Genomic DNA, 22,980 nt, shown 5'->3' on the forward strand with positions numbered 1-22,980 from the left:
TTTCCTTAACTTCGCCTGCTTTGTCGTTGTCATTTGCAAGCTAACCTGCCTAAGCAAGAAGGTAAGCAACTGCTGTTGGTTTTTCTACGGTGTTAGCACAATGTAAAATTGAACAGCGGCGAAATATTTGTGCTTCTTGTTTTGAGCTATGCCTTAACTTAAGCAACTGCTGTTGGTTTTTCTACGGTGTTAGCACAATGTGAAATTGAACAGCGGCGAAATATTTGTGCTTCTTGTTTTGAGCTATGCCTTAACTTAAGCAACTGCTGTTGGTTTTTCTACGGTGTTAGCACAATGTGAAATTGATAACCGGCGAAATAATTGTGCTGCTTGTTTTGAGCTATGCTTTAAGCAACTGCATGCTGCTGTTTTTTCTACGGTGTTAGCACAATGTGAAATTGATAACCGGCGAAATAATTGTGCTTCTTGTTTTGAGCTATGCCTTAACTTAAGCAACTGCTGTTGGTTTTTCTAAGGTGTTAGCACAATGTGAAATTGAACAGCGGCGAAATATTTGTGCTGCTTGTGTTGAGCTATGCTTTAAGCAACTGCATGCTGCTGTTTTTTCTACGGTGTTAGCACAATGTGAAATTGATAACCGGCGAAATAATTGTGCTGCTTGTTTTGAGCTATGCTTCAAGCAACTGCTGCTGTTTTTTTCTACGGTTACGTGGGCACCAATCAACCATCGCTTAATATGATCGCACCTACAGTACAAGTTGCCTGGAAAGGTTTCAATGTGTTTTGCATTTCTTTAAATAACATTGTTGTAGTAGGCATACATCCAAGCATGCAGGCAATCATGACGTGAGACGTGAATGCATCAAATAACTGATAATATAACAGTATTAACATTTGGGATTTTAATAGGTATGATTGTTAAATAACTGTTTAAAAACAGTGTGTTTCCCACAGTGCAACGTTTCGTATACATTGACACATCGACGTTAAATTTTTTCGGTTCTAGTTTATCCTCAACGTTTTTTAGCGTCACAAATGCTTGACTTTTCCCATACTATTGTTCTTCTTGCAATTGGGCAAAAGGTTCAATCTACAGCCACTGCTCGGAGCAAAAAAGAGGACTTTGTGATCGCGGTGGCTGTCCTCATCATGATGGGACTCACCTGGATCTTTGGATTCCTCATGCTGCTCTCGGAGGACATCGTCTACCTCTCCATCATGGCCTGGCTCTTCACTGTATTCAATTCGCTCCAGGTCAGAATGGAATGTGACAATGATGTTCTTATGAAAATCATTGCACAAAAAACCAAACATTGCGCCCATACATCTTATACTAACTAATAACTTTTGTAAACTATTGTTCGAAGCCATCGCTTAAGTCAGTGCTTCTCAACCTATGGGTCGCGACCCGAAATTGGGTCGCTGCTTGATTTGGTTTGGTCGCCGACCGCAGTAGTCGCATGCTTATACTAATTGAGATTGGTTCTGAAAAAGAAATTTAAAAAATTAAGAAAATTAAGGAAGCAATACAAATAATGTCTTAGAATAATTATTAAAATGCGAAATTCTTTATGCTAATGCCTATTTTTTGTTCGCTTACAAGAAGCTAGTTTTTATTTCGCTTATAAGAAAAAGCAATTGGGTCGCCAAAGCTCAGTCGTACGCCTAATGTTTGGGTCGCCGCGAAAAAGGGTTGAGAAGCACTGGCTTAAGTGGAAGTGTTTATTTTTCAGGGATTTCTCATATTCATCCTCAACTGTTTGCGCCAAGAAAAGATCCGGAAAATGTGGCTTCACCCTTGCTGGGCCTGTGTTACTTGCAGAAGAAAACATCAAGCAGATGCTAGGAGTGAATTCTTGATGTCTAACACAAACAAAAGCTCTTAGATTTGCCCGATTTTTCTGACGATATAAAGATATCTCTGGTGTCACACCAAAGGGAATTATTTACAACGTAAAGTAGCACGTTTTTGGCGTAGGATTTAGGCCAAAACGTTTTGCCATAATTTATGGAATGCAGCCTGACAATTCTCACAAATTTATCAAACTAATATGTTTATTGAGTTGTTTTGCTAGTTGATCATAGCCTGCAGATCAAAATATATCTAACTATGAAAGCTTACATAAACAGCAGTTCGGTAAATTTAAACAGTTTTCTTAGCTTTATTTAATCAGTTAAAACAAACTTTGCGCCTAAGTACTTATCGGCTGTAATTCATTTTAACTTTGCGCCTGAAATAAATATTTAACTATCCCATTTCAGCACTTTCTGTACAAATTATGAACCTTAATTGCAGATCTTTTAGTTGTACTTTCGCGAGAACTTAGTTTAAACAATTTCTTGTTATTTCTTTGTATTGGCCTACATTTTTTAAATTGTACTTCGCTCTTCGCTGTAGCCTAATTATGATGAACTTAACTTGAAATGTATTTCGTTTTTCTCAATGTATTTATTCAGAACTAAAAAATAATTGTTTTTATAATATTATGCGTTTTGCAACATAAAATTATGCCAAATATATTACATCATAGTCAAAAATGATATTTAAAATCGCCAGCCAACATTAAAATATGTAAGGTGTAAAAAAAGAAGTGTGGAGATGCCGGGGATCGAACCCGGGGCCTCATACATGCAAAGCATGCGCTCTACCACTGAGCTACATCCCCGACGAATAGGTACGGCGAAATCGTATCTAAATATGACGAGCTATGGACTTCTTTTGTATGAGCTGGAATTCTTTGATGATTTACTACTAATGTGCAACTGTATAAAGTAGGGTAATATATCACACTTTAAATTATTTTTATTGTTTTTTCCATGTATACGCCATTTTTTATAGCTTATGTATATTCATAGGCCAGTATTCGAATAAAAATTACATGGAAATTAGATTTTTACTTTTTCAAAGTAGGTAATAAAATTATTTTTTCATTGCAAGCCTTTAAGATAAGGTGCTACATTGGCCTTTCTTTAAGATGCCCTTTCCCTAATTCTAAGATAAATAAACTATTAGCACAACGGTCAATGCATGACTTTTATTTTGGTACATCATCAAAAATCTGATGGTGGTTGGCAATGTCTGCTTGCCAAGGAGTTCTGTTGCTGAAATCACTGGTGCAGCCTGAAAATAAATAAGTCCAAACATATATAAACATTTTTAAATGGCTGTAAATAAACGTCCAAAAGTCCTTCATAGTTAGGGTTGGGTATTTTATTTAATCTGTCGTTTCTATTGGTAACACATAACTCTATTTTGTTAAAACGTTTTGACCAATTTTGACTTCTATTTGTTACTCATGGCTTAGCAAGTGTTTTTAACTATTAAGTTGTAGAAGCCATTTTGTCATATTGTGTTTACACAGAGAATTTTTGTTTTAATCGATGTGTCGTAACGGAAAATTTTCAGTAAAAATCTATGGCCTAAATTCTTTGTAACCATATTCTAATGTTTACGTTACTCCTTGCAGCCAATGTGCAAACGATAAGCGGAAAGTTTTCGGTAAAATTCCGTTACGTAGATTTCTTGCAACCACATAATATTTGCAGCGAATTTGCAAAAATTCAAATTGTTGACACCAATTTTTATGCGTCAAGTTATTTACATCCGTTTTTTTGTATATGTTTCAAAACACCGCGGTCTGAACATTAGTCGGTTTCCCCGGTTGTGTGATTTTTAAACTGTTGACATTTTAACTGCAGACAGAGGCTGTTTCGCAATCGCATTTTGACGTAAAATTTGTATGTTTCGCGTCAGAAATAAGTGTGAAAAAGGTTTAAACCACGCCTTGTTATCACGTGATATTTTGTTAAGTATTATAAGAATTAATGACGTAAATCTTTCTTTATCGCAGAAATTTTCTTAACTGATTCTCGTCTATAAATAGCGTGTTCAATCAATATAAAATGGCTTTTTATAGCTACTACTCAGACAGCAAACTCGAGTGCTTTTGTGACTGAACCAGATAGAGGCTACTCACCCGAACCGCAGCAAGCGGACAGAACAGGGTTTGTACGCCGAGAACCAGAGTTCTCGCCAATCAGTTCTGCAAGCTCAGATTCAAGCAGAAATTCTCCTGTCCAGAAGGTACGTAAACCCTTCGTTAATCTTGATAGACTTCAAGCATCTACTTCAGCAGCTGCTAATCATACAGCGAAAATACAATTGAGCAAGCCATCTCGAGGTCCAAGAACTCCACCTTTGATTAGACGAATTTCAGGATCCAGATCGCCCATAAGATCTAGATCACCATCAAGCAGAAGATCACAACCAATAAGAAGATATCCATCGGAAAGAAGAAACAATTACAGAAGAAATAGCCACGAACGTTCCCCGGAATCCGAAGATTCTTACGAACTGTATCTCCCGCCAGCTCCAAGACCTTCGTGGCGAATCCACGTCCCGTTTAGTGCAGGCATATCAAGAGAGCAAGTTGCTTCCGATCGGCTACTTGAAAATCAGGAATCTTGCCCTTTTGTCGATTCTTATTTCAAAGCTCGTGCAGTAACTACCCAACAAATCAGACTTTAAAACGGATCTTTTGAGGCCATTATCAAGAGGACGGCCTTTGACCATTTTGCTATTCCTAGCATCAGAGAATTCCGGCATATCAGCAATATAGACAATCTTGGAATTGTGGCTGTGCATTCTCTGCAAGCCAACAACGAACCAGGAGACGTGTTCGTGTGGCGATCAAGTCATACTCCAACATCTATTGAAGGCAAGGTCTTAACAGAGACGTTCTTGGCATTAAGAATATTCCTTAGTGTTCCATTACGTCTTGTAACAAGTCTTGTTACTTCAAATTGGTTCCATCGAGTGAAGGATTCGAAGAACTCCAGAGGCAACAATCCAGATACGAAGGTAGACGTCTTGGTCAAATACTTTGCCGTCAACCGCGGAACTTTGGATCGACCCCGACCCGACTGCACAAGGAAAATTGTGCACATCTTTTTCGCCGACAGCCCTGTACACCGAGATTTCAACGAGCGTGCTTTTCGACCAATTGAATATTAGTAAGTAAATGTCCGTATTTTTAAGTGTATGAAACGCAACGTTCAGTTTTCTGTTAGTAAAATTAAACGAAAGGCAACTTTCAAACCTCCCTCTAAAAAAAAGGAAAAATTAAAAACGTCTGAATATTCGCCTAGAATTACCCGTAGCCACGCCAAGGCACTAATGGCCTCTAACGAACAAACAGATGACAGCGACACCGTCGCGGCTGCTAGGTCAATGGGTATACAAAATCCCACTGATACCCCAGAAACCCAAAATATAGCTTTGCCACAAAATCAAACCCCTGATTTTAGCGATAATATCCCAACCACGTCAGGATTAGGCACCCCAAATGATGACTCAAGCTCTCATTCGAGCAAAAACGAGGATAATGGCATTGGAAGTTTAAGAAACTCTTTACTCAAGATACCGTCCGTCTGGTCGAGCGCAAAAATTAAATCGTATTTTGTATTTTTGGATAAATTTTATGATTCGAATGGCATAGACAACGAGGACAATAGGTTCGCGTTGCTGGCCGCTAGTTTTACCGCAGATCAATCTAGCAAATATGCTACGCAATTAGCAGAAGCGAGCCTTGCTAAAAAGCCATATACGGAGTTAAAAAGGGCGATTTTGAGTCATGTTTTTGGAACGAACCCCACCGAATGGGTACGTAGGGTAAATGCTTTAAGTGCGGAGGCAAATGAGAGACCCTCCATGTTAATTGGCCGTTTGTTAGCTCTCTGCCCATTAGACCCAGAGGCAGATGCGACGGCTAAAGCAATATTGCACAGTAGATTTATAGATTTATTACCAGAAATAATTAGACCAACAATACAGGCCCAAAAAGGTAAGACCCTTCGTGTTTTAGGAAAATATGCAGATGAATTTCATGACATTACTAAAAAAACTAGTAGCGCTATTAAAAAGATTGAAGAACCCGACACCATCGCTTCATTAACCGCTAAAGTAAATGAATTAATGACTGCCCAGCGTGCATCCACGAGTAACAAAACTAGCCATGTACATCAGAATAATTATCGTCAGCCGTGGAAACTTAATAACACGTTTAATAGCCCGCGAAAACCCGAAAATTCATATTATCAAACAGCAAGGCGTGATTACCCGATGCGGAGTCAACGATACGGCGACGCGCGGCCTAATACAAATTATAGTAGCAGGGGGGCGCAAAGAGATTACGGCGCGGGATTCCAAAGGTCGAACTTTCCCCATAGACCACAACAAAATAAAGACATATGTTATTATCATGATTTATTTGGAGATAAAGCAAAACGCTGTGAACAGCCATGCAATTATGGCAGACCAAATGTAAACCATTTAAGAAAAGGTAACCAATATGTGGCCTTAGAATCTAATGAAACCTTACCGTATGTTTTAGATAGGATCTCAAATCAAATATACTTGGTTGATAGTGGCGCCATAGAGAGTTTTATACCAAAAACCTATGCCGATACCACAGAAGTTCCCTCCCGTTTTAGCACAGCAAGTGGCAGTCACATAAAAAGTTACGGTAAGAAACAAATTAATATTGATATAGGTTTTGGCGCCATGGAAGGAAATTTCAATATATGTGAAGTTAAAACGCCAATATTAGGTTATGACTTCCTTAGAGAACATGAATTAGTTTTGCACTCAGCAAGCAACCTTTTAGAGTGCGCCAAATCACAAACGCAGTTAAAGGTCGTACATCATGTTAAACGTACTGATGGCAACGAAATCCCGGTTGAAATACAATACGAAAACTTAATAAAAGAGTTTCCAGACCTCACTTCCCCAGTAGACTTCCACGCCGAAGTCAAACATAATTTCGTGCAATACCTCCCTACAAAAAAAAAGTGTGATTGCTGGAAAGGTGTAACCAATACAAGGACTGTGTAAAAATTTCAACTCTGTATCGTCACAACTTTCGGAGATATTGCCCCAAACCTATTCCAGCGCGCCAAGTTCGTGCAGGTTACAAAACCTGGGAGACCACCCTCAGCTCGCGTGCATAGAGTTCACCCAGAACGCTATGCTCAATTAAAAAAACAAATTACGGAAATGGTAGACTCCGGACTTCTGGTTCCTAGTTGTTCACATTATTCTACGGCTATGCACGCTGTTCCAAAGGCAGGGACTAAGGAATTAAGAATTGTAGGAGACTATAGAGAATTGAATAAACTACTAATTGATGATAAATACGGTTTACCTAATCTTAGAACCAGTTATGATTTATTACACGGCTCGAGCATTTACTCGTGCCTTGACCTTAAATCGGCTTTCCATCAGGTGCCGATTGCTAATGAAGACAGGCACAAAACTGCTCTCGCCACACCTTTAGGTCTATTTCATTTTGTTAGAAGTCCTTTCGGCCTTAAGACATCCGCGCAGAATTTTCAACGGCTAATTGATTGCGCCATGAGAGGATTGACATTTGTATTTTGCTATGTAGACGACATCCTAGTTTTCAGCAGAAATGAGGCGGAGCATATACAACACTTGAAGTTAGTTTTCCAACGTCTAAGCGAATTTGGCCTAAAGTTGAATGCAAAAAAATGCGTTTATGGTAGAAAAAGTGTAACCTTCCTAGGGCATGTGATCACGCCCGAAGGCGTGCGACCAAATCCGGAAAAAGTAACTGCAATCAAAGATTTCCCTAGACCTAGGGATACAAAAGGCTTAAGAAAGTACGCTGGAATGTTAAATTTCTTTGCGCCCAGCGTGCCCTTATTATCTAGAACTTTAGCTCCAATCTACGACCTTATGAAGGGTAAAAAGTCAAAACGAAATGCAATTGTACAGTGGACAGACGAGGCGAATTTTGCGTTTGAAAAAGCAAAACAGTGCTTGTTGAATCATGCGCTGCTAGCTTATCCTAATCCGGATGCTGAGATCGCATTAGTCACCGACGCGTCAGATAAGAGTGTGGGCGCTGTTCTACAACAAAAAATAGATTCGAAAGTTGAGCCACTGGGTTTCTTTTCAAAATCCCTCAATCAATGTCAAAGCCGTTACAGCACTTTCGATCGTGAATTATTAGCAATAGTTTTGGCAATTAAGCACTTCCGTTATTTCCTTGAAGGAAGAAAATTTACCTGTTATACTGACCATAAAACGATTACCAAAGCCTTTGCCTCTGAGCGAGTATCCGATTGCGATAGACAGGCAAGACACTTAGCATATATATCCGAGTTCACAACAGATATAAGATACCTCCCTGGGGCAACTAACCTGGTTGCTGACTTAATGTCACGACCCGATGTAAATCACATTTTTAAACATGCAGCCCAAATCAATTGGAGCGACATTGCGGCAGCACAAAAACAGGACTATAAATTAATTGAGTTCCTCGAAGGAAACCACTCCTTAAAAGTAGAGTGCAAGCAAGTACCCAATTCTAACGAAAACTTATTATGCGATACAAGCATGCCAAACCGCAGTAGACCGATAATTCCAACTGGTTTCCGACGTATAATTTTTGACAGTGTACATAATATGTCCCATGCAGGAGTAAAGAAAACAATAAAAATGATAACAGAGCGTTATGTTTGGCCTGGGTTACGAAAAGATGTAACGGTGTGGGCGACCGCATGCAACGCTTGTCAACGAACAAAAGTAACTAGACATACTGTTTCGCCGTGGCAACAGTACCCCGACATGTCACGCAAATTTCAACAAGTAAACTGCGATTTAGCAGGTCCGTTACCCGAATCGTGTGGATGTTCGTATCTTCTGGTCATAGTTGATAGATTTTCACGATATCCAGTCGCTGCGCCTATCTCAGACATTCGAGCCGAAACCGTATTAAACGCTTTTATGCATGCTTGGGTGGCAAATTTTGGTGTCCCAGAAATATTAACAACAGATAAAGGCAGCCAATTTATGGGCGCAGAGTGGGATTCCGCTATGAAATTTCTTGGCATACGCCATATACACACGACCGCGTATAACCCGCAAGCGAACGGTTCAGCTGAAAGAAATATCCAAATAATAAAAAAAGCATTGAAAGCGGCTTTAAGCACGGAAGACTGGTATCATTGCCTGCCGATGGCGATGTTAGCTATTAGATCATCTTATAAAGAAGATTTACAGGCAACCCCTACAGAAATAATCTATGGTACAAATTTGCGTTTGCCAGGCCAGTTTTTCGAAGGTAATGATGCATGCGATGAGGCAGAGCCTGACAGCCGCTTCATGAGACGACAGCAGAGGTTCTTAGAGCGTTTCAAATATCGCCAACCTAGAAAATCAGCGCAACAGAAAACTTATATGGACCCACGCTTGCACACTTGCAAACAAGTGTATATACGACATGATGCGGTTAGACGACCTTTACAACCAATGTTTGACGGCCCGTATAACGTAATAAGTAGAACGCCAAAGTATTATACAGTTCTCAGAAACTCTAAGCCATACGTGGTTTCAATAAATCGATTAAAAGCAGCGCGAACGCTAGACGAGATAATAAAATATTCAGCTGGTGATAATGAAATCTCCGACAATGAGACTCCAACAATATCCCAACATTCTGCTCCACAGAACAAACACAAGCGAGTCAGAAATCGGAAACGAAATATTAGAGATTCACCTCCAGATACAACACCTCAAACGCAAAGGAAATCCGGCGCACGTATTCCAAGGAGACCCGCCTACCTTGAAGAATACGCCCCTTAACCTACAATGAATTCCCTACGCTTGTTAGTATTGTGTTTATTATTTTATGTAAATATTTGTAAAGCATCGTTTATGTTCGTCCTCCCAGTTTGCAATCCCCAATTAAAGAAAGCGGAATACGATATACAAACATCACCTCCCTGTCACGCGCATACTCCTCATAGAATTAAACAATGCAAAGTAGCTGTTTACAAACCGAATCGTCACTTTCTTAAAATCCCAGTAGTTACGTGTCAACGAATAGTAACGAAATTACAAATGACTCATTATTTTTTTGGTGCGAAAACGCATTCCGAAATAACCGATTATGATAATATGCCTTCCACTATTGAATGCGATATGTGGAATAAAAGTCTAAACGCCAATGGCATCGGAAAATTACAGCCTAACGAAGAAGGTGTTTTCAAAACACATAACCGTCCTAAATATAAGTATGTTTGGCCAACTACTACTCATGAAACTGTTGTCAACGCTGTATTGACACGATCGACTCTCCTCTATGACCATCAAAATAACAAAATCATTTCCCCTTATCAAGAACTAACACATTGCGATGTTAGAAACGGACATTGCGAATTGAACCATATAAGTTTTATATGGCAACCGCCCCGAAACTTAAAATGTCCGCAAATAAAATTTGCGAAAAATACAACTTTGTCATTACATTTTTCTGACGAAGGTATACCGTACCGTTTAGAGATAAAAAGCCTCTCAATTTCAATACATCACTGGACCTTGTGTTCAGCGAAATCTCAATGCGTTGATCGCGGCGCAATTTGTGGTTTCGGCGATTTCGTAATGATTCCATATGATTGCGAATTAAACTCATTCAAAAGTGCGTCTCCCCTCTTGAAACGGGACAATGTCCCAAAACTTTTCCTCTCGTACCTGCAGGACCTGGAAGATGATTTTACAGACACTATAAAATCACAAACCAGTCAAATTAATTACCTAGAGTGCAAACTTCAGCGACTCATATCCTTATCACTAAAAAACCAAGCTGCGTTATTCCCAACGCAGATCTTATCAATTTTATCAGGATCACCAAAGTACGCAATTCGAACTGGCGATACAATTTCTGAAATCGCTTGTTCAACTGAAACATTGCGCTTACGGCGGCATTTGGCGTACAAAGGGCTATATGCCACACGCCCTCTTATGGACAGAATCGGTAAGCTAGCAACCGATAAACCCCATCAGACGGTGTTCCAGTACACAACTGCGAATTACGCCTCTACTTCGATCGACCACTTAGAAACGTACAAACCTAATCGAATTTTACGTTTCAAGATAAAAGGAACATTTTATCTTTTCCTAAACTATACATTAGTGCACACATCGAACGATGTGACGCAACTTTCACCAACACTAATGCCAATCAATGTATCCCATATAGCCAATGATTTTGCCATAACTTCCATGGAATTAGGCTATGACTCAAATCAAGCAAATGATTTAGATGCGATCATTGCAACTCTCCGCACTTCAAGCCTTCAGGCAGAACGCCTGAAATATTTTATAGAGGGGCAAGAAACTAATGACTCAACCTACGCCCTTTCGAACCCTTTACATGGCAGCCCAGAAAAACTACTGAGAAATAGTTTCTTAATGTTAATATCAACGGTAACGAACCCTATTGCTAATGCACTAATCTCGACCTTAACAATAATAACTTTATTGTGGGGGCTAATCTTAACAATTTCAACGATAAGAAACTGTCTAATCCGCTTACGGCCTATAATGAACCCACAGTTACAAAATGTTAGGAGATATATTCAACAACGTTTTCCCTTTTTAAATGCGAATCCGCAAGTCATAGAAATACCAAACGAAAATGAAATCCCATTTGAACCTGGGGAGGACGAAGAATAATTAAATAAGAGGAAAACCTGAATGTTGCGTGAACACTGAATAACAGACGTTTACTAAACAAAATGATGTGAATATGTATTGTATTAATTTGAATAACAAATGTAACCTGATGAATCGTATTTATAATCTCTGTTGAATGTAAGTAATTGTATCGCCAATGTAATAGAGTGAAATCTTGCAGAAACTGTACGAATCAAATATTGTGTAAAATTGAATGATTATTTATTGCAATAGATTAATTGATGATTTCTTAATGTTACTAAAATGCTTAAAAACTATATAAAATATAAAATATATAAATGAATATATTGCAGTAATTAATTGTCTCAAACTTTAAGTGTAACCTGTCGCGCCTATATATATATATATAAGTATAGAAAATATGTGTGTCTATAACCAAAATGTTAATAACCTAAGTTTGAAGTGTTGCAATAAAAATGTTCCAGACATACGAACACACATCTGCCGAAAAATATTTCGCATTTTTCAGAATACAAAAGCACGTTGGACAGCGAAAGGTCACAGCACAGCGCAGCGCACAATGAATGGCTTTCCGGTGACGTCAAAATTACAACGCACCAAACAGGGAGTTTCCCCTGCTGCCGCACAGATCGCCTGAAAAGCTCAATCCACAGCAATGCAATGGTGTGTCAAGCACACAACAATTTCGAGCAACTCAGCGAACGCTGACATCAAAGTCCTCGGTTGCTAATTCAGGCACCAAAGAGAAAACTTTCTCGAGGAATCAGGAATCTGACTAAAACAATTGCGCAAATGCGTTATGTGATCGAACAATTTTCGCGTCCACGTGTCCACACACATTTCACAAACAAATAACCAGCTTTTAATATGCAAGCTGTTCCAAAATCTAGCGTGGGAATATTTGTAGAAGCCATTTTGTCATATTGTGTTTACACAGAGAATTTTTGTTTTAATCGATGTGTCGTAACGGAAAATTTTCAGTAAAAATCTATGGCCTAAATTCTTTGTAACCATATTCTAATGTTTACGTTACTCCTTGCAGCCAATGTGCAAACGATAAGCGGAAAGTTTTCGGTAAAATTCCGTTACGTAGATTTCTTGCAACCACATAATATTTGCAGCGAATTTGCAAAAATTCAAATTGTTGACACCAATTTTTATGCGTCAAGTTATTTACATCCGTTTTTTTGTATATGTTTCAAAACACCGCGGTCTGAACATTAGTCGGTTTCCCCGGTTGTGTGATTTTTAAACTGTTGACATTTTAACTGCAGACAGAGGCTGTTTCGCAATCGCATTTTGACGTAAAATTTGTATGTTTCGCGTCAGAAATAAGTGTGAAAAAGGTTTAAACCACGCCTTGTTATCACGTGATATTTTGTTAAGTATTATAAGAATTAATGACGTAAATCTTTCTTTATCGCAGAAATTTTCTTAACTGATTCTCGTCTATAAATAGCGTGTTCAATCAATATAAAATGGCTTTTTATAGCTACTACTCAGACAGCAAACTCGAGTGCTTTTGTGACTGAACCAGATAGAGGCTACTCACCCGAACCGCAGCAAGCGGACAGAACAGGGTTTGTACGCCGAGAACCAGAGTTCTCGCCAATCAGTTCTGCAAGCTCAGATTCAAGCAGAAATTCTCCTGTCCAGAAGGTACGTAAACCCTTCGTTAATCTTGATAGACTTCAAGCATCTACTTCAGCAGCTGCTAAAATCATACAGCGAAAATACAATTGAGCAAGCCATCTCGAGGTCCAAGAACTCCACCTTTGATTAGACGAATTTCAGGATCCAGATCGCCCATAAGATCTAGATCACCATCAAGCAGAAGATCACAACCAATAAGAAGATATCCATCGGAAAGAAGAAACAATTACAGAAGAAATAGCCACGAACGTTCCCCGGAATCCGAAGATTCTTACGAACTGTATCTCCCGCCAGCTCCAAGACCTTCGTGGCGAATCCACGTCCCGTTTAGTGCAGGCATATCAAGAGAGCAAGTTGCTTCCGATCGGCTACTTGAAAATCAGGAATCTTGCCCTTTTGTCGATTCTTATTTCAAAGCTCGTGCAGTAACTACCCAACAAATCAGACTTCAAAACGGATCTTTTGAGGCCATTATCAAGAGGACGGCCTTTGACCATTTTGCTATTCCTAGCATCAGAGAATTCCGGCATATCAGCAATATAGACAATCTTGGAATTGTGGCTGTGCATTCTCTGCAAGCCAACAACGAACCAGGAGACGTGTTCGTGTGGCGATCAAGTCATACTCCAACATCTATTGAAGGCAAGGTCTTAACAGAGACGTTCTTGGCATTAAGAATATTCCTTAGTGTTCCATTACGTCTTGTAACAAGTCTTGTTACTTCAAAGTCAGCGTTTTTTTTTTATCTTGTTAGCCACATTGCTAATAATCTCTCGTATTTTTGTAAGTTCTAAAAAAATAGTTCCGGCCTGTTTTATAAGCTGTTACACAACCTTGTTTGCTTTATAAAAGCACATTATTCGGCCCCTGGGCCATTGAAACACTGATTCCTGTTAATATTTTGTTTTTGTAAAAAATAACGCCCTTGATATATGTCACAAATCCCGTTGTACAGGGCAGTATACTACTAATATCTATGGTTTACATAGAGTTAGTGTCTGGTCATGGAAAGACTCTCACCAAACGGATTCAAAGTGTTCCAAGGGAAAAACAATGGGCGGTGTAACAAGTAGTTGAAGTGGTGAGGTAGAAGGTTTGGACGAGGTTGCTAAAAAAATAAGGTAAGCTGTCAATGGTTTCGAATACCATAAAAAAATAATCACACTATAATCAGTAAAATTAGATTTAATTTAGGCCAGGCGACAAAATAGATAGTTTATTTATAGCTTATGTCGTAAATATCACCTCTGCCGTCTGCCCTTAACCTTTACTAAATAAACCAACTATGAGGTGTTCTGAAGGTTACTTTTTGATGACGACGCATTTTAACGTAACTTTTTTGGCGTCACACTGACTAAATTTTGTGACGCCCTTTCCATTGCCCCCCATAAAAAAAAAACTGGATCCGTGCCTGCTAAAAGCAACTCGTAATTTGAAATATTATAACTCCGTTAGTCCGAAACGCCAAACCGAAATCTGATTTTGGGACTACTAAAATAACTAAAAATAGTTTTTTTTGCACTTAAATAACAAAATAGAAAGTCAGGTTGGGCTAAAGAACGACAGGTTGGGCTAAAGGCCAGTCCACTTAATTTTATGAGTTGCGAGAGTTTTAAGGCTGGTTCACACTAGACGCGTCTACCGTTAACGTCAAACGTTTTTAAAAAACGCTTTCGGTTGCGGAAAAGTTGAAATAATTCAACTTTGACGCTTTCGGTTAGAAGCGAGGAAAAATTAAAAATTGAATAATGTTTCTTACCGAGAAGAGTCTATCATTGGCAAGTGTCTGAAAAGTGGCGTAATTCCCGCCACTGGCGGCGCTGTTACTTGAACTTTCTGCAATTAAAGTTCAATGGTCAGGTTTTATGATTTTCTAAACTGTTAAATGATTTGTGCTCGCTTTGTAGTTGACCGATGTCAATTCGCAAATACTTTGCCTACCTAAATGATGCTCAAGAAGAATATAGTAGTTAACAAATCTGAATACCTTATTGCGCTGGAAAATAAAAATCACCCAGTATTTTGGGTTATACAGCCCAGTCTTAAAACGTAGGCTATATCTGTCTCCTCTAATTTTTAACATAGTGCGTTTTGTTTTTTGCCGAGCAGTTTATTATCAGGTAATAAACAATAGGGCTTGTTGTAAGAGTTAAATCTATGCCAAATCTGTAAAAATACTGGTATGTTCCTTCAACCACCTTATTATCTTGATTATCGCCGGGGTGAAAAATGTTAATTCACAAGAAACAATTGTATACCTGCAACAACTTCGGTGGATCTGGTTACATCACAACGACTCCCGTCTGTTTTGGGCGACTTCTGCGTTCTAAAGCCAAAAAAACTTAGTGGAGAAACATGTTTGTTTCTAGCAAATTAACAATGCCCTTTTTAAATATATTTTTTTACCTCTTATGACAAAAATAATATTATCTTTTTGAAAAATGTAAAACGCGTAAAGCTTTTAAATAAATGAAAGTAAATAGAAAGATTTAAATAAAAAAAGTAAAAACGAAATAATGTTTGGTAAAGCCCATTTAAATGAATAAATGCCAAAATAATCTGCCATTTATTATCTTTGTCTTGCAGGATTTCATAAAGATATAGGTAAAAACTTATCCTATTCTCCGGTAGGCATTAATGCAGATAATAATTTATGAACAGCGATTAAGCAATGGTAGACTTCTCACCTGTCTTCCACTTTACATTTCAGCTTAGAATCTGCTTTTGTGGGTTCAGATACTACACCGGAGTCTGCAGAAGAAAATACAAGTTTGAGTTGTTTTTGCAACATTTAGTACTTTAATAAAGTATATTAGCAAGGAAAATAACCGTTAATTATCTTATGATCAGGTTGTTATCTCCATGCTGTTTTCTAGGTTGGATAAACGATAATTTAATCAGAAATGGGCCTAGTTTGAGTTATTGGATTAATTTAGCGTATCCCTAATTATACGGGCCGAAAATTGATTTTGCATTTATTTTTTTGTCGCAATTGTATGGTCCGAAAAAAAAAACTTTCGATTTTCAGACACTTTTATGACTATTCCTACCCAAAAGCGTTTAATAGGATTGGCAAAGACCTGAAAATTTGAACACCAGGTGTAATATCTTTGATATGTCAGTCTTTAGCTTTCTACTACTTTACCATGTGAATGTTCCTTGTCCTTGTCGAGTTGCGACACCGAAGCTACTGATCCTGGGGTCTGCTGGTCATTTTGCTGCTGTTTTTGCTGGCGACGAAACTTTGCTCGACGATTCTTGAACCAAACCTGAAACAAATTAAATTGACGTTTCACATGTACAAAATTTGAACCGCTAGACGTCGCTCTTTTGTACGCTGAAAAAACAAAAGTAAGTAAAAAATCTGATGCAAAAATAGATAAACAAATAAAAATCTGATGTGTTTTATCACGACTTTTTTCTATCGCATTTGTTTCGTTGTGTCCTTCTATGAATAATGAATTCAAACAATATTTAAAACTAATATAACGAAGAAAAAAATTAAAACCCCAAATAAAATATTTAGTTTTTTTCTGTTGTTCTTAAGTTAAAAAATAGATTAATTCCGCAAAATAGCGGACCTAACAATCTTAAAGAAATTTAAAAAAAAATGTAACGATCTAATTTCAATTCTTATCTAATTATAAACACGCCTAAAATAAATAAAAAATTCCGAGTTTTAAGGTAAAGTTGATTTTTTTTGTTCTCACAAACAAGTTAAAAAAATCGATTAACTCCGCAAAAGGGGCTCGACAACTTCCAGCAGTCCAAATCAGTCGCTTCACGGATATTCGCACCCGCAAAGTCGCCAAGAGCGCCCGAGTGTGTTGATCTTTCCCACAAAACTTGCCCAAATCCCGTCGCCCTTAAGTCGGATTAAGCGATCCACTCTCGATTAGAGGCGGTAAGCCGGTCGTTTCGAGTGGCGTGTACCCTGCGCTCATTGGACATAACGAAAAGGGGGATAGGTTTAAAAAATACATAAAAAAAGCGAAAGGTTTTTGCTGTCCGCTTAAATGTGGGCGAAAAAAACGGATCCTAAAATCCTTGGGCAACTTGAAAATATAAAAAACACAAAAATACCACTTTTTTTACTTTGTATAATTTAATCTGCATGTAGTTAAAACGGAGCATACCTCTCTAGTACGAGGCAAGTTGCTTTCGCTTAATAATGTACACCAGTGCTGTTTAAACTTTTTTTGGTTTTGTAAACCCTTTAAGTTGTTGTAACGAACTCACGTACCATGTTTACTTAAAAGGTAACAAGCGATATGAAACATGTTTATACATATCGTGTCAATTAAACCGAGTGGAGCTGCCGAAGTTTCACACACTGTCGGTGAGGGTTCGATTATGGCTGCAGGCTGCTTGCGAGTACTACTGCATGTCATAAAACAGAATTAAAACAAACTTGAGAAAACAGCAAAGAGAATATTTAATGACTGTTTTGTCATTAAAAATGTCAAATGTTAATTGTTCAATAAAAGTTTGTGATGCACCCTTGTATATCTTATGTACTGGTGTACCCCACGCATATTTTGTTGTTTTTTTACAGTGCACACCGGTTGAAGAGCACTGATATAGACAACACAGGATTTTCCGATGTTTTGCCAACCAACGAAGAAAAAATAGTTTTTAAACACTGGTCTACAAATCCAACCAATATTTTTTATTAGATCGCCGGCCCACCTGAATTCTGGCCTCGGAAAGGGCGGTCTGGACGGCTAGGGCCTCCCGGGTCTCAACATCCGGGTACTGGCGCTCGTCGAAGGCGCCCTCTAGTGCTTGAAGTTGTCGTGAAGTGAAGGCTGTTCGACTCCTGCGATGCTTTCGTCCCAACTGACCGTTCTTCAGAATGTAATCTGCAGTGTTGTAATGACCTAAGTCAGTGCTTGCCAACCTTTTCAGTTCGCGATCCACTTTTAATGCAAGTTTTATTGCGCAACTCACAATGAGAAATCACCCAACGAATAGAGTTACATAAAACCTGCATCTTGATTACTAGCTTACGTACTGAAATAGTTAATGCGACACAACACATCTAATTGTTACGTATTTGTGATGTTGTTGCATAAATGAAAATGTTACGTAATATAATATAATGCAATAATTTCCCGATCTGATAGAAAACTGTAATTTTTAGAATTGCTTTGCGACCCACCTGAAATAGCTTCGCGACCCACTGGTTGGGAAGCACTGACCTAAGTCAATGAGCATTTAAGTCACTGTTTTTATTTTGGTAAAATGACTGATATTCAGAAATCGATAAATGGGTTGTCATATAACTCATTCACCCACAAAATGTGGTTAGAAATTTTTTTCACAATATGTTATTCCACCTTTTTTACAGTTTGCGGCCTAAGAGTTTTGAAACTTGGGTATTGTTAATTTATAGCACTTACTTCTACTTCGACTTAGTGAACAGTTAGAAACAGACATGAGATGCCTCAAAAAGACCTGCAGAAATTAGTCAGCCTGATCAAGATTATAGTGCAAGCAAGCCCAGGCTAGAAACAACAAGCCTGCGGCGAGGTTCGAACTCTCGACCTTCGGTCACATTTATATTAGGTGCCATTATCGTTGGACAGTGCGACACAGAAGGGCTTGATCGCATAATGAACATGTGTCTATGTTCGTTTCAGTTACACTAAGAAACAGATACACATTATAGCTACCTTGCTAAACCTAAACCACAACATTAATGTAATGTTTTAACGTGTCTATACGCACCTGCAAACAGTTGTTCCATGTTATAAGGCCGAAGCTGGTTGGGGTTTGGCAGAGAGTTCAGGTAATACAGATTGTGAAGCGACGACATGGCTTATTTTACTTTGGCACCAAATGGCTACAACAGAATACAAAACAACGGTTAACTGTTTAACTGTTTATTTGTTTGTTGCTACAAATGCGAACACAGTAGCAAAAGATCAACGAAGAACCACAAAATGGTTATCGAGTCAGTTGACCCTAATAAATAATGAAACCGAATATCATTATAGCCTACCATATTTAGTTAATTCAGACAACGGTTAACAATATTTGTTGCTGTAAAATAATATTGCGCCTCAACTTCAACGGGAAACCACTTTTGACACGTTTGAAGCACATTTTTTTTCCTTGAATAATTAACCATTTAATCTGAAAAACGAAAACCCCCAAAACAGTTTTAACTATACAATTAATGTTACTTGCTATTCGTATCCCTTAACAGAAGGCTATACAACAAACTTTTACATAAAAACTTTTAATTTTCTTAAGATTGCTTTCCTGAAATAATAATTTAATAAACCTGCAACCCCCAATTATATAAACTATACATTTTAGAATTTATCTCGAATAAAATTAACCCCAATCGGCATAAACAAAATCGAAAAAAAAAACATGTTTCAACTGTGTTTCATGTTAACTTTATTCACATTAAAACAAAAACGACATAAAATATTTGACCTATTTTTTCAGGCCAATTCTCTCGGAAAATAATCTAATCTGCAATAATAACCCGACCCCCCACTAAAAAAACAACGTTTCAACCGTTTTTCAGTTTTTGTCATTGATAGCAATTACAGTCACGTCTCTTCAAAATCGCAATTGCCTCTCACCCCGCCTTAACCCAACAGCAGTTGTCACCCCGAGTCGGATTCTGGCCGAATACGGTTCCAAGCTTAACTCTACGCCTATTTGTATTAGGCTTGCGTTTAGCGGCGCAAAGATTCGAGCCTTATTCTGTCCCAAAGTGTTCGAGTAGGATTAGCGGCGGATAATTCGCACTCGATGTGGATGGGGATTAACCGGTACTTTACCTCAACAACAGAAAAACTAGGGTCGGCGGCCGTTTTTATCGTTTCTTTGTCATTTGCCTGGTTACTCGGGTTTTTTCGAGTAGAATGTTAACGCACCAACCCTGGGCGTAGCCAGGGGAGTCACAGGGACCATATCCCCAAACAAAATTTATAAATCTTTTACTCTTAATAATTTGCTTTGTAGCATTTATGAGCTGTACAACAGTCGATCAGAAACGATGTAGTTAATATCACCCTTTCTGCAAAAAATAATATCATGACTTGAATTGCCCTTACTATATATCAAGGGCATAGGTAAATATTTTAATATTGTAGCAGTTTTTGGATTAATAGTGTCCATTTAAGCAGCCTTGTGCAAATTCCTATATTCTTATAGTTTTGAAATTCGTGAAATTAAAGTCTCGCAAGCTGACCCGCAATCCATTTTCAATACAAAAAGATGTTTGTCGAAATTCTATAAAGTTCCGCTGCACACTTAGAATCACCCTAAGCACACTGTGTGCATGTCGCAGCCACCGGTTTTAGAACCACTATAGTTTGTGCTAAATAAACAAGCAGCCCTCGAAAAAAAACACTTTTACGGTATATGCTGCGTACTTTTAAAAAATTACTCTACAGCAATGCTAAATCGTCTAATTAACTGTCTAGTTGTCATATTGCTGTCAAAATGACTGACAGAGCACAAGATATCCGTCGCTCTTATAGCCAACTTCGGACAGTTGGCTCGTGCGGCAAATCAAGGCTAATTGATCTCCGAGGCCAGCTTGCAATTTCACGCTTGCAACGCGCTTCCAATTCAACGCCTAATAGCAAACGATCATCGCATAAGAAATGCAGGTAAAGCTGTCGGTGGCCGTTTTATTCGATACCATTAGTCACAGTAGAGAAGTAGCGCTTTGGTTTAGACCAGAGGTGTCCAACATGAGGCACGCGACCTAATAAAAATGGCACACAAGCCCCCCAAAAATACAGCCAATTGTCAAAAAAGCTAAATTTGTTTCACAGCCTACTGTCATTGTTTATTCACAATACAAAACAATCCCAGCAATTACGACAACAAACAATTACTTCTGATATTATATATATTGTTTTTATTTTTTGTATAAAAGCGCTTTTAATATTAGAAAAAAATAGTTGCTAAACTTTGGCACGAGAAGAAGTTGTAAGATAAAAATTGGCACGTCGGCATGTTTGAGTTGTACACCCCTGGTTTAAACTTTTTAAATTCGCGGCATTGTGAAGCGGTAATACGCCAAAAGTCGATTAATCACCCAATTAAGAATCGATTTAAGTGATTCTTTGATTGGTTACGCATGGGCTAAACAAAATTGCTTTGTCGTAATTAGGAATACCGATACCCAATGCCAAGAGGTATTATGCCGAGAAAATGGTAAAACTTGTTTTTATATAGCCTATTGGGCAACCTGATTACCCTGTTTTGAATTAGGCAAATATAGTTATTAGTTATTACCCAAGAATATTAAAATATTTAATTATGTCCTTGACATTAAAATCTTAACGGCGATTGTAAAGTTATGATATTATTTTTTACAGAAAGTGTGCCGCTTTTTTCTTGATTTTTTCAGTGTGCCGAAATATGCTAAAAAAGTTTGAGACCCAGTGGGCTACACGAATCGGATTTGAGTCGATACTCGTCCGATACTTAGGGTGGTATCGGTGCCGATCCGAAAATACATCCCAAACATATTTACGATTAAACAGGGCGTTTTCTTACTAAAAAAGCCGATTATATATAAATATAACAATTAAATTTAACTAAAGACCCTCCTTAAGGCACAATAATTTGGTATAGAATTTAGATTTGTCCAACTTTCTAATTTGATGAAAATATTGACGTCATTATTGGTTTGGAACGGCACTACCTGTCACAAATATCGGTTATCGGCATTGGAATATAGTACGAAGGATCGAACCTCGCACAAGAAGGCTTACGTTTTTTCGACAGACAAAAGTTTGGCACCATGCCTTGCTTTTTATAATTTCTTTGATTTCAAGCCATCAATTTGTTTGCAATAAACGTTCAAATTTTGCGACAAATGCAATGGTATCGCTCATGCATCCTGTGCTTCATAAGAATATGCATTAGCCTACACTTTTGCCGTTTTTTATTTGGCTTTTAATATGACCACCTTATCGGAATAAAATACGTGTAGCGTCATAAGTAATAATTAGTGGATAATTTGGAATTTATTGTATTGTTTTATTTATCAAATATGTTACGATTTATGATTTGTCACTTTTTCACGCCTTTTACCAAACACTCGTTGTCATTCTGAGAACAAAGCATTCGGCTGTTTCACACATGATAAATGTTATATCGTGACACATACTTCCGTAACAGATAAAAGTATTTCACTTGTGTGAACGCGTTATTGTTAAAGTTCCCGGCTGCCAAAAAGGCTCCGGGTTATAAATCATTTCCGCTTTTTGGTGTTGCCTTTCCTCTTTTATGCAAACTTTCAACTTATATATGCGAAAGCTTATATCAATATAACCAGTCTTGTCTAGTCAATACAGTGAGGGGTTGTGCTTGCCGGCTTGCCCATAATAGCCAACAAAACCTGTGTGGATTTGTAATCAGACTACAGCAAATACCTTGAAGTAATAGTGTGGTTGATTGGTCGAGGCAAATTAGTTTAATGAGACTTGTAATCAAACCCGCTGCTTCATACGTATCGGTAATCGTTCGCGAGCTGTGTTTAACAAATATAAAACCTGAAATATATAACAAAAGGCGCCTTCTTTGCAACTGCTAATTTGAAGTAGGCTAAATGTTAGTGATGACTTGTTTAGAAGCGGTCGATTACATTTAATTGAAGTTAAAATACCCATTATTTCGTTTGAAACTAATTTTCGTGATATAATGTTATGTTTTGCACTAAATTGGTATTACTGGCCTTACTTCGCCTTCAAGGCCCTACATTGCACGTCCCTCGATTATGCCTTAACTCAGTTTTTCTCCAACTTTTTTGCGCGGCGACCCAAATATTAAGTGTATGGGGTTCACGAAGCAATCCACTTCAG

General features: G+C 38.1%; 1 non-coding gene across 1 annotated transcript; it reads right to left on the minus strand.

Annotated features, from left to right (window-relative positions):
- Nucleotides 1–2,555: 2,555 nt before the first annotated feature.
- Nucleotides 2,556–2,627, minus strand: Trnaa-ugc (transfer RNA alanine (anticodon UGC)). The gene has a single exon. It is a non-coding gene; the product is annotated as a tRNA-Ala (tRNA).
- Nucleotides 2,628–22,980: the final 20,353 nt, after the last annotated feature.

This window comes from Ascidiella aspersa, chromosome 5 (genome assembly GCF_963924565.1).
Source record: "Ascidiella aspersa chromosome 5, kaAscAspe10.2, whole genome shotgun sequence".
NCBI classification, from domain to species: domain Eukaryota; kingdom Metazoa; phylum Chordata; class Ascidiacea; order Phlebobranchia; family Ascidiidae; genus Ascidiella; species Ascidiella aspersa.